The sequence below is a fragment of the Cannabis sativa genome, chromosome 5 (genome assembly GCF_029168945.1).
Source record: "Cannabis sativa cultivar Pink pepper isolate KNU-18-1 chromosome 5, ASM2916894v1, whole genome shotgun sequence".
NCBI classification, from domain to species: Eukaryota; Viridiplantae; Streptophyta; class Magnoliopsida; order Rosales; family Cannabaceae; genus Cannabis; species Cannabis sativa.
The window spans coordinates 48115656-48128331 of record NC_083605.1 but is presented as its reverse complement, the minus strand read 5'-3'; the positions used below and the strand labels follow the sequence as shown (position 1 = coordinate 48128331).

General features: G+C 38.3%; 1 long non-coding RNA gene across 1 annotated transcript; it reads left to right on the top strand.

The window, feature by feature from the left end:
* The first annotated feature begins 957 nt into the window (after nucleotides 1–957).
* Nucleotides 958–3122, top strand: LOC133037929 (uncharacterized). Its single transcript, XR_009687910.1, has 2 exons — nucleotides 958–1455; nucleotides 2341–3122. It is a non-coding gene; the product is annotated as an uncharacterized LOC133037929 (long non-coding RNA).
* Nucleotides 3123–12676: the final 9554 nt, after the last annotated feature.

Sequence of the window (12676 nt, the reverse complement as noted above, 5' to 3'; positions counted from 1 at the left end):
TATTGACTATCGTGAATTAAATAAGTTGACGATCAAGAACAAGTATCCGTTACCCAGAATTGACAATTTGTTCGATCAACTTCAAGGAAAGATGGTATTTTCAAAGATTGACCTGCGGTCCGGCTATCATCAACTCAGAATCCGGAAAGAAGATATACCAAAGACTGCGTTTCGAACTAGATATGGGCACTATGAGTTTCTGGTAATGTCATTCAGATTTACTAATGCTCCTGCGGCCTTTATGGATCTCATGAATAGGGTATTCAAGGATTTCCTCGATAACTGCATTATAGTGTTTATCGATGACATCCTTGTATACTTTCAGTTAGAAGAGGAGCACGAGCATCATCTTCGAATGGTATTGTAGCGGCTTAGGGATCACAAGTTGTATGCAAAATTCAAAAAGTGTGAATTCTGGTTGTAAGAGGTATCATTTTTGGGGCATATTGTCGGAAAGAATGGGATTATGGTTGATCCAAGCAAAATTGAGTCAGTGAAAAATTGGTCGAGGCCAAAATCAGTGACAGATTTTTGAAGTTTTCTCGGTTTAGCAAGGTATTATCGACGTTTCGTCGAGGGATTTTCTAAAATCTCTATGTCCCTGACCGAGTTGACTAAGAAAAATTAGCGATTGGTGTGGTTAGACAAATGTGAAGCAAGTTTTCAGGAGTTGAAGCAACGTTTGATAACAGCTTCGGTGTTAGCTTTGCCATCAGATCAAGAGAAATTTATTGTTTATTGTGATGCATCCACATAGGGTCTGGGATGTATTCTGATGCAAGTGACAAAGTCATAGCTTATATGTAATACCTTGGAATTAAGGAAATGGATTAGCAAAGCCCTAACTAGTTAATTTAGTATTATTGTAGAATTATATTATTATATAATTTATTATATGCGAATTAATTTGAGAAATGACATGTTAAGACCCCGTTGGTGAGCCAGGGGCATTTTAGTAATTTTGACCCGAGAAGGGTAAAACTGTGAATTTAATTTATTTATGTGCTTATGAACTATATTATTATATAGTATATCTGGTGTGTCCTTTTTCAGGTGTGTTCTGACAAGTTGGCGCGGTATAGTCACAACCGGGTATTTCGGGCCGAAATACAATTTTGGGATGTTTAATTGGCATTTTATTTTTATACAAGAAATCTGAAATTTATTATTTGAGTGTGTGAAATGTGATAATTATATTTTTTTTACCCTTATATGCTTGAAAATGGGAATTTGGCCCTAAGGGCAATGTGGTAATTGTGTATTTTGGGTTATGATTCATTAAAAGGGAAATATTAAGCAAAATGAGATTTTATTTCTGCATTTTACTCCAGCCCTAGCAGCCAGCCTCTCCCTCTCTCAAAAACTCATTTTTTTAGCTTTGATTTTGTGGTGAATTGCTTGTGGAAGAAAGCTTAGTTTTGGAGATTTGGGGATTTGCTCTTGCTTGGATTTGAGGTAGTTCTCCTACCATTTCTAATTTCTGAGTTGTTGCTGAAATGAGAATTTAAAAAAAAAAAAGAAAAAGAAGCATGTTTTATGAGTAGGTGTTCTTGAAATGCATGGGTATGAATTGATATGAGTTGGTAAAATTCTAGTTGGAATATTTTGTTAGTAGCTAAGCTTTGAATGTTTGGAAGCTTAGATGGAGATTTGAATGTGAGAATTTGAAATCTATGTTGACATTTTCTTGCTGAATATTGTAAGTAATTTTGTTAGATTTAAGCTCTAAACTCTTGATGTTGATTAGTTCATGTTGAATTGTTGATAATTGTGTTTATGTGATTGTTGTTATAATCTGAATTTTTATGCATGGATGAGGATTTAAGGCATTTGCTTGGGTTATATTGAGAATAAATTTGTGTAAAGATGCTGATATTTTTTTTATGGTTATGCAAGCTCTTGATTTGGGATTTTTGCTCTAGTTAAAGCTTGCTGAAATTGATGATTTTTAGTTGCTGGTTTTTGGTGTTGTTGGAAGTGAATTAGGTGTAATTCCTCCCTAATTACTTGGTTTATGCTAGGTGAAAGTTTGGTATGATTGTGGGTTGTTATAGCATGAAAATTGGTATTTTTGGATGCATTTTCGTGGCTGGAAACAGGGTTTCCTGGGTTTTTAAACCCAGTAGCCGCGGCCATTTTTGGCAGCTTATTGTATTTTTTCGAGTTTTTGTTTTGGTCATAACTTTTGACTCGGGACTCCATTTGGGACGTTCTTTATATCGTTGGAAAGCTTGTTCCGAGCTCTATCTGAATATCTAGAATTTAAATGCCCAATTTTTAATTTATGGAAATGGATTTTGGGATTAACCGTATACTTGTGTATCCGAGAATCGTGACTAGGATTACCAGCACTTGGTCAAGAGCACCCGGGGATTTGGAATCTCCATATTTGCGGGACATCAGGTAAGACAGTAGTTAGCACGTAGAGATATGCGCAATGACGCTTATATGGAATGTGATTTATATGAGAAACTAAAAACCGGGATTAGAGTTATTACTCTAAAGGGAGCGGTTTATTGGCTTAGGGTTATTACCCAAGTGAATTGTTAATATGTAATTGTTATGCCATGATGTATATAGATGTATATTGAAGTAAAGGGTTATGTGTTCAAGGCATAATCAGGTTGGACTCGGCAACTAGAACCGAGATGAACCGTTCTAAGGCCTTATTGTAATTAGACGTGTGAGCGTAACACGTAGGTCTATGCCACATAGACATAAATAGGCGTGTGAGTGTAACACGCAGGTCTGTGTCATACAGACAAATATGAAATGGCATTATTATTTATGTGATGAGTTATATATGATTAACGATATATTTTACTGTCTTGCTGGGCTTGGCTCACGGGTGCTCTACTGTGCAGGAAAGGGTAAATCTATCTCTGATCAGCCATGAGTATGGGAGTTGGGCGATGTATGTACATGTTCGTGCCACACTAGACCAAGCGGGTTGGGGTCTACCAGTGTTGAAACTTTTGTAACTCTATTTTGCCGCTTAGGTCGGTTAAGGAGAAAAGACTTGTAATATTTTGTAAAATGATTTTTGGGATCCTAAAATATGTAACTTTTGTTTGTAAGGTTAAAATTATTACAAGTTTATGTTCATTCCGTTTTCGTTTAAAGTTTAAAAGCCGCGCTTATTTTAAAACCAATTCCGTTTAGGGGATTAGGGTTTCTTAATCATATTGGGTAGCGTGCCTAAATCTTAGGGTGTTACATTATACCTCTCATCAATTGAAGGATTATGAGCAGCGCTACCCAACTCATGATTTAGAGCTTGCTGCTAGGGCTGAACATTTTGAGCGGGTATGACCCGAACCCGAGCAACCCGCCCGAACCCGAACTGGTGAACCCGCAAATTTTTTTTTTTAAAAAAATTTCGGGCGGGTTGGGTTGAACCCGGTACCCTTCGGGTGGGTTGGCGGGTTGAGATTTTAGGGGTACCGGGTTTTGGGTTGAACCCGTGAACCCACCCGTGAACCCACTTTATAAATATATTAGATATTTTTTTTATTTTTTTATTACTGTTTTTAACTTTTTATATATATATATATATTAAATTAATAATGAAATAAATAAAAAATCCTAAAACGTAAATATCATTATCATTTACATTTACTACATTACATTTAGACAAACCCTAAACAATTTCACAGCCTCCATTTCCATTCCCACACCAGCCACTGCCACTGCCAGCCAGCCACCACCAGCCATCACCCACTCCACCACCAGCTAGCCACGATCCTCACCACCCACGCCACCCGCCGACGACGAGTCGAAGACGCAGGGGAGGGATCGACGACGAAGACCTCGGCTCCTCCTCCTCTTGGCTCCAAGATCGGTGACTCCTTCTCCTCGGCTCCTCCACGACTCCGTCCGTTCAAGTCGTCCACCGCCGCACCACTCCGTCGTCGCCTGGCACAGCCCCACCGCACCACCGTAACTCTCGTAATCTCTCTCAGCTTATATATAAATATATATTCAGTTATATTATATATATATATTACTTGAGTTATAAATATATATTCTTTACTTTTGTTTCTTATTTCACATGTGGATCTATTACAGAATACAGATTACTAACATTTGTTTTTTTTTTTTTTTATTTCAATAATTACTAACATTAGTTAATTCTTAATTATGTAAATCTTTAGTTTATATCTAATACTCTAATACAAATTCTGTTTTCTTTTTACATTTTAATATTTGAGTACATATGAAATTTATATTATAATATTGTAGATGAATAATTTTGTTCTGTACCTAAATTTCACACTCATTTTTGTATGTGAGTTATAATTTATTGTAATTAACTCACTTTTTAAGTGAATGATATAAATTATAAAATTAGAGCGTGAAAAAAATGCCTAAAAAATGTCCTTTTATTTTAATTTATTGTTTTTTTTATTAATTTTAATTTTTTTTAATATGTATAATGTATAAAATGTGTGACATGACAGTGAATTAGTCCGGTTTTCTCGAAGGCTCGACGCTCACGCTCACTTTCACTAAGTTTCTTTTGCTGCCAAACTTTGCATTTCAAGGTTAGTGTATTAAAAAATTTAAATTGTTCATAAATTGTTAGAGGAGTTTGAATATCTTAAATATTCATTCATAGAGAAGTAGGTTCTGTGATTAATTATACTGCGGTGATTGTAGAATATGCATGTTAGAGGAGTTTGAATATTTTAAATATTCATCCATAGAGAAGTAGGTTCTGTGATTAACTGCGTTGATGGGTTGGATAATTAGATTACCATTTATATATTTTAAATATATACCGTTTTGTTATTTGTTTGATTTTAACAGGTTTGAAAAAAATGGTTGATATAGTAGAAGATAATGTTAATGAATCTGGATCATCACCATCTGCCAATGAGGAGGAGAATCAATCAAGGAAAAGGAAAACAACAAAGAAAGCAACAACAAATAGAAAAAAGCCTCCTTTGCCTCCTAAGACTAAACCTAGTGGTAGTGGAAGTGGAAAAAGTAATAGAAAATCGTCACATGTTTGGAAGCACTTTGAAAAGTTGCCAAAAGTTAATCCTAAGGATCCTAATGAAGCTCCTAAGTGTATGTGCATTTATTGTGGTAATGAGTTCAATTGTGCTACTAGCAACGGGACGAGTCACTTAAACAACCACTTTCGAAAAACTTGTAAGCAAAGTCCTTTTAGAAATGATGAGGATAAGCAGAAGGTGCTAAGTTTCGAGCCGCTTAAAGAAGGAGAAAAAAGTTTAGTTGCGGTTGCTTTCAACAAAGAAGCATGTAGAGTTGCCTTGGCAAAGTATATTGTGACTGATGAGTTGCCCTACCGACATGTCGAGGGGGAAGGTTTCAAAGAATTTGTTCGGACCTTGCAACCAAGATTTGAAATCCCTTCTAGAATCACCATTGCAAGGGATGTTCTCAAGTGTTTTTGTGAAGAAAAAGAGAAATTGAAGGATATTTTGAAGAGTCAAAGGGTGTCCATCACTACTGACACATGGACATCAATTCAGAATCTCAATTATATGGTGATAACGGCACATTGGATTGATGATGATTTCAACTATCAGAAAAGAATTATCACATTTTGTATAGTTGAAGATCACAAGGGAGACACAATCGCGGCACAAATTCATGAGTCTTTAGATGCATGGGGCATTACTAAATTATTTGCAATCACAGTTGACAATGCTTCTTCGAATGATGTTGCTATTCGGAGCTTGCGACAGAAGTATGGTCAAATGACAGATGGTCTCATATTAAATGGGAAATTTTTACACATGAGATGTTGTGCTCACATCATCAACTTGATTGTTGTGGAAGGTCTAAAGGAAAAGAGTCATTCAATTTCAGCTATAAGAAATGCCGTGAGATATGTGAGGTCTTCTCCTGCCAGGTTAAAAATATTTAAAGAGCATGTTGAGAAGGCTAAAATTGAATGCAAAGGTCTCTTGAAATTAGATGTCCCAACAAAGTGGAATTCTACTTTTCTCATGCTTAATACTGCTTTGAAATTCAAGGACGCCTTCAATAGTTGGTTGAAAGATTTGAACTACAAGGCCTATTTTGAGGAGTTTGACAAAGATGGAAACAAGAGGGACGGGCCGCCTATTGAATCAGATTGGGAGAATGCAAAGGTCTTTGTGCGATTCTTGGGAGCTTTCCACGAAATCACTATGAAGTTTAGTGGCTCAACATATGTCACTTCAAATAAGTACTTCATTACGATTAGTGGAATACAACAACAGTTGTATAAGTTGTCACTTGCAGAAAATGAAGACCTATTATTAGCGAGCATGGCTAAGAGCATGAAGGAGAAGTATGATAAGTATTGGGGAAGCATTGATAAATGTAACGAGGCACTCTTGATTGCCTTAGTACTTGACCCAAGATACAAGTTGAAGTATCTCCACCATTGCTTCCGTAAATTGCATGACCCAATCACGTCAAATTTGATGGTGAACAAGATTGAAACAAGTTTGAGAACTTTGTTTGAGGCGTATGGTGGGTATGAGCAACTACAACAACCGTCATCAGTTCCAGCGAGTCAAGGTGAAGAAATTACTAGTGTTGATACTACTACTACATTCTCATCAGATTCTTATTCATTTCTTTCGGATGACATGCATGTTGAGTTTCTGCAAGAGAGGATCGAGCAATATGGTGAAGTGTCAAAAGATGAATTGGATAAGTATTTCATCTCTGATAACGTTGAACCTATAAAAGTGGGTCAACCTGACCGCTTTGATATACTGAAATGGTGGTGTCTAAATTCATCCAAATATCCAACCTTGGCAAAAATTGCTCGTGATGTCTTAGTTGTTCCAGTTACCACTGTTGCTTCTGAGGCGGCTTTCTCCACTGGAGGGCGTATTTTAGATCCTTTTAGGAGCTCATTGAATCCAACAACTGTGGAAGCTTTGATATGTCTGAAAAATTGGTGGAGCCAATCACATCAACCTATAGTTGTTCGTGAATATGAGGAGGAAGAAGAAAGTCTATTGACAATCGAAGACCTTGCCATTGGTATGATTATACTCTTATCATTATCTACTATCTAGTATTTTTAACTTTATATTTTATATAGATTATAATTATTAAATTAAATTAAGTCATTAAATTTTATACTAATAGTTTTGTTATTAAAATTACAGATAGTACTCCCACTAACACCGCCGCCACTACTTCTTCAGCGACTGCCACTTCATCAGTGCAGTCAACTAACTTCACTTAGATCTTAGTAAGTAGTAGTAAATAATAACTAATAAGTATTGATTGATCATTTGCCCATATCTTCTATATATTTAAGTTGATTTCATTGTTCAAGCTAGCTAAATCTTGTCGTGTGTTTCCATTTTGAAATACAGATGATGTCCTGACGAAAAAAGAGAAGAGTCGAAGCCAAGTCACCCAACAACTTTCAAGTCATTATATGGACTTTGGATTTATAAGCATTTTTTAGTATTGAGACATTACTATGGACTTTATGGACTTTAGATTTTCATTTTATGGACTTTATAGATTTTATGGACTTTATGGACTTTAGATATGGATATTGGATATGGATGTATTTTGAAATATTTTAGTTTTCACTTTTATCATGATTCATGAACATGAATATGAACTTTGATTTGATTTGATGAACAGGTTGTTTGTTTGTTGGTTGGATTGATTAATGCATCTTTTCTTCAATAGTATATAAACAAATTGTTATATTTATGTATGCTTAATTTAATAAATAAAAAAATAAAAATAAATAAAAAATTAATTTTTTTTTAAAGAGTTGACCGGGTCAACCCGCCAACCCAGTAAACCCGACCAACATAAACTCGCCAACCCGAAACCCGCCAACCCGCCAACCCACCAAATTGTGCCCTATTCGGGTCCGGGTTTGGGTTCATTTTTTTGAACTCGAAACCCGTGAACCCGAAACCCGCCAACCCGAAATCCGGTAAACCCACCCGATGTTCAGCCCTACTTGCTGCTGTGGTTTTTGCTCTAAAGATATGATGACACTATCTTTATGGTGAAAAATGCGAGATTTATGCTGATCATAAGAGTGTCAAGTACTTTTTCACCCAAAAAGACTTAAACATGAGACAGAGAAGGTGGCTAGAACTGGTTAAGGACTACGATTGCAAGATTCTGTATCACCACGGGAAAGCCAATGTTGTGGCTGATGCACTAAGTAGAAGAGGTCCCAGGCAGGTTTGCACCACGGTTTTGATAGCCCCTCAACTAGCCTCTGAGATGGTTAGTGCAGGGATTGAGTTTGTAGTTGGAAAGTTGCACAACTTGACATTTCAATCTGATCTGTTAGAGAGAATCAAAAAAGCATAATTAGAATATCTCGAGCTAGTCAGGATTCAAGATGAGGTAATGGCTGGTCAGCCTAAAGACTTTTCAATCTCGAATAATGGAATGCTATTGTATAAAGCTCGAGTTTGTGTTCCTAATATTGATGAGCTTAAGAAAGAGATCCTAGATGAAGCTCACACCACACCTTATTCACTGCATCCGGGAACTACCAAGATGTTTCAGGATTTAAAACCCCACTTCTGGTGGTATGGATGAAAAGAGATGTGGTAGACTACGTGTCCAAATGTTTAACCTGCCAGCTGTTGTTGAAGGAATTTTACAACACCAAAAATAAATTATAGTAATAATAATAAATATTGAATAAGTGCGAGTATTCAACCCAGAACGGCGAGTACTCAAATCAGGAACACAAATACTTAATGGAAGACTGGAAAAATAATGAACACAAGAGAAATATAGTGGTTCAGTCAGATCACGGTCTGCTTAGTCCACTGTTGCAAAGATGTCTCCCTCATTTCATGGCGAATCACTGATTTATATACAAAGCAAGTGTCCTATCATTTACACAAGGATTGCATTCATTATCAATCCGTTTATACATTTATTTACAATAATTAAGCTAAAGAACGTAAACATAATAAATGAAGAACAGTTTCCAGTTTTAATTCACTAAATACATCAACGTATGCGACTTCTCTAGTGCGAGTTGGTTGTTCATATTCTTGCATAAGCTCGCAGGCTTAAGATGTATTCGAGACTAGTTGAGTCTAGGATATTTGTGTCCTTATAAAGTCGCTTTTACGGACATCATATAACGGGTTAATAAAACCAAGACATGCGAGTCTGTATCGGTTTATCGAGGTTGTTGGGTCATCGGGACCAGCTCGCAACATAGAGAATCGATCTTTATGTTTTCGTAAGAGGATCGTGGGGATACTCGCATATATCCTTATACTCGCATATATATGCAGATTAAAATTGTTCCTTGGTCCTACATAATGCGAGTTATGCGAATACGATTAGACTTGGTTATATTTGCATCATCTCGCTGAGTCTGGTTCAGGGGAGGTTCGTACTCGAGGGGTCTCTCATTGATATCTCAGTTTTCCTCGAGGAAAGTGAGCACACGTGTCTTTTAAATAGGATTTTGGTCTTGAGTTTCTAGGTGAGAAAATCTCATAACACATGCCCCTACTTTCGCGACTGACAGATGCGGTCATAAGGGAAACTATAAGCGAGAGGCAGGCGATGAGGTGTCACAAGGTGGTGACCTTTGGTTGTCCATCGAGGGTTTCAAAAAATGACGGCTGTAGTTATTACATTTTATCCTATTTATGGTGCCACGTCACGAAACTCTTTGGTTTCTGTGTAGGCGTGCCCATAGTTAACCGTTGGATAGGATGGCCTTAGGCATTCTCATTTCCACATGTCACGATCCCAATTAATGTGGGTTATTGATATTTAAGCCCCTAATACGAAACGATTCCTTCACTTTCCCTCTCATTTTTGTTTTCTCTTTTCATCTGAAACTTCAAAGGCCCAAAATCCTTCTCCCAAATTTCTGTCTTTCCTCCTTCAATCTTCTGGGTGTTGGAGGCAGTTGAAACCAATCACAGAGAGAACCGTAATTTCAAGGTTAGTTTTCCGAAACTATTCGCGAATTTTGGTTTCTGATTTTTGAGAAAGACATTTTGTATTTTTCGAATTTTCTGAGAAATAGAAAATGCATGTTGTTCATAAGGAATACACATAGAGCTTTATTTTTCTGCTAGAACTGGGTAATTCTCATGTGAAAATAGACGTAAAACTTGTATAACCGTGAATTCTAGGAAGAACACTTTGAATATTCGCATTTCTTTAACTACTATTTTGAATACTCGAGTATTAGGATGAACATCTTGAATACTCGCATGTGTACTTCCTTAGGAATTCTGGTGGTTTGGTCACTCCAACCCATTGTTTAGAACTTGGGGTTTTTCTTTATATTTTCTGTGTATTTTTATGTGGGAATGCTGGTTAGGTTTTTCAAATGGTGGGTGTGTCATCGTATCCCAATGTTCATGCGTGTGATCGCATGCTCCTTGAGGTACCGTGATACCCCCAGCTATTCGCGACGTATAACCAGCTTTCTCTTTTCTTGTAAAACTGCGTGTTTCAACTAGTAGGTTTTCTCGAAACAGTGAGGAGTTTCTGTTAGCCCGATGGTCATGCGAGAAAGGCATGTCCCTTGAGATACAGGAGACTCCTCAGCTGTTTCTTGAGGTACACCCCTAGTCAGATATGCGAGGTATGTTCGCAGGTTGTGATTGGTTAGATTCCTCAAAGCGATGGGTGTTTCCCAGTAACTCCATGGTCATGCTCAAGAGCGCATGCCCCTTGGGTCACTTAGTAACTCCCAGCCATTTTTTGAGGTATTCTACTAGTCGCACACATGCGATTTATGCCTTAGTGGGCTAGTTGGATTTCAAGAGAATCCAAAACCATCTTTCCAAGGAAATCTTAAACTTTTTGTGCAGGTGAGGTCACTTGTCTTATTCTCGCACATTCCCCACGCTGAAAAGATCTTCTATCTTTCAGATGAGCGACTTGTCGAACAACCAGATGCTCAGCTCTGGAGGTGATACCTTCGATGGCGATGAGAACTAGGAGGATAGCTTCATTCTGACCTCGTCTTTGAGGCAGAGACTCCAATTGCCAGAACTGTGGAGTTAGGTCTGCTGTCCTCTGCGGATATAGAAAGGATGGTTCAGGAGCTTGCTGAACCAGGGACAATTGAGATCTGTGACAGCGAGTCAACGGTGTCTGCTTGTGAACATCTTGTTCATTCTAGGCATGCTCCTGATGCTGAAGTTGAAGAAATGGGCGAGGACTGGGAGGCTCCTGATCGCGAGTCAGATGAGGAAGAGGATGCTGAGGGAAGCAGAACTAATTCAGTAGACAATACGCAACTGAACGAACCCTTCTCATGCGAGGACTTGGTCTCGCGAGTCACGAAATCTGACCTCACCACCTTTACGAGATTGAATTTGCTGTGACTTGCCTCCCTGTGTCCTCGCCCTACCCAGAGAGCACATCTTTCTTTTACTAACCCTGCGATCATCCCCACAGAGGATGTGGTTGTGTCAATACCCATACTTTGATGTGGAGTATCAATTACTTTCCATCCATTCATTACTGCTATTCTGAAGCGGTACGATGTATCCCCCTTCCAACTAACCCCAAACAACTATCGCATAGCTCTTGGGTTTTACGCGATGTACATGGAGTACGCGCATAGGGAGCCTTCAATGGAGGACTTTAGTTATTTTTATGATATAAAGAGCGTGGGCCTTCATAACGGTTTCTATTGCTTCAGCAAGCTGGCCACTTATGAGATTAATGGGGTAGAAGGCATGGTTTCCAATATGGGAGATTGGAAATCTAAATGGTTCTATGTGTTTAAAGTACCGGGGATTAGGACTGATTTTAATCATCGACCCAATACGTCGCACATTTTAGCACTTAGTTAATATTTCATATTACTTTGTGACTTTGTCTAACACATTCTTCCTTATTGACCGCAGACAGGCTGGCTCGACCTGTACTGACCCTGCTCGCAGAAAAGACACTGAAGTTCTCGGTAGCCTCCCTGCTCAAGATCACGACTGGTGACTACTGTGCACGACCTTGAAGTTACGGGAACACAAGCTAATTCTTGAGAATGCTAGCCTTCATCGGGAGCCAGTATACAAGGAGCCATTTGAGAAGAAAAAGGAAAAAATAGACAAGCGTCTTTCTAAACAGACCTCCCGACCAACGTCAGGTAACACATCTTGCGCATAAGCTATATATATACAAGTTATTTATTTTAACTTATCTTTTCTTGTCCTCGCAGAGATGACTTTACTGAAGCGGGCTCCTGTGCTCAATCACAAGCCGAAGGCTGGAACAGCGACGACTTCTCCAGTTGTTCCTCAAAAGAGGAAGAGTGATGTGATCGCGACTCCCACTGCTGACTCGTCCAAGAAGCAAACCAAACCTTCTCAGGACAAAGGGAAAAAAGTTATGATCGATCCACCTATTCGAGCTCGCGACATCTTAGCTCTTCAAGAGAAGTTTGTGGGTGAGGAATTTATGTCAAAGGTTGAAGGGACTCCTTCTTACGAACTAATGCCTCGCTCTGCAGAATTGGTTTGGCAGTTCATCACTATGTTTTCGAGGGCGTTTGTCGCTGGCTCCAAGGAGGTCGAGCTTTTGAAGAAGCAGATCGTCCAGCTTCAGGAGAACAACAAGAAACTGAAGTAAGATGCGAATACCAAGGACAAAGAACTCGAGGACCTCCGGAAGTCTAAAGAGCAGGTGGAACTTGAAGCCAAACTTTCTCAAACAA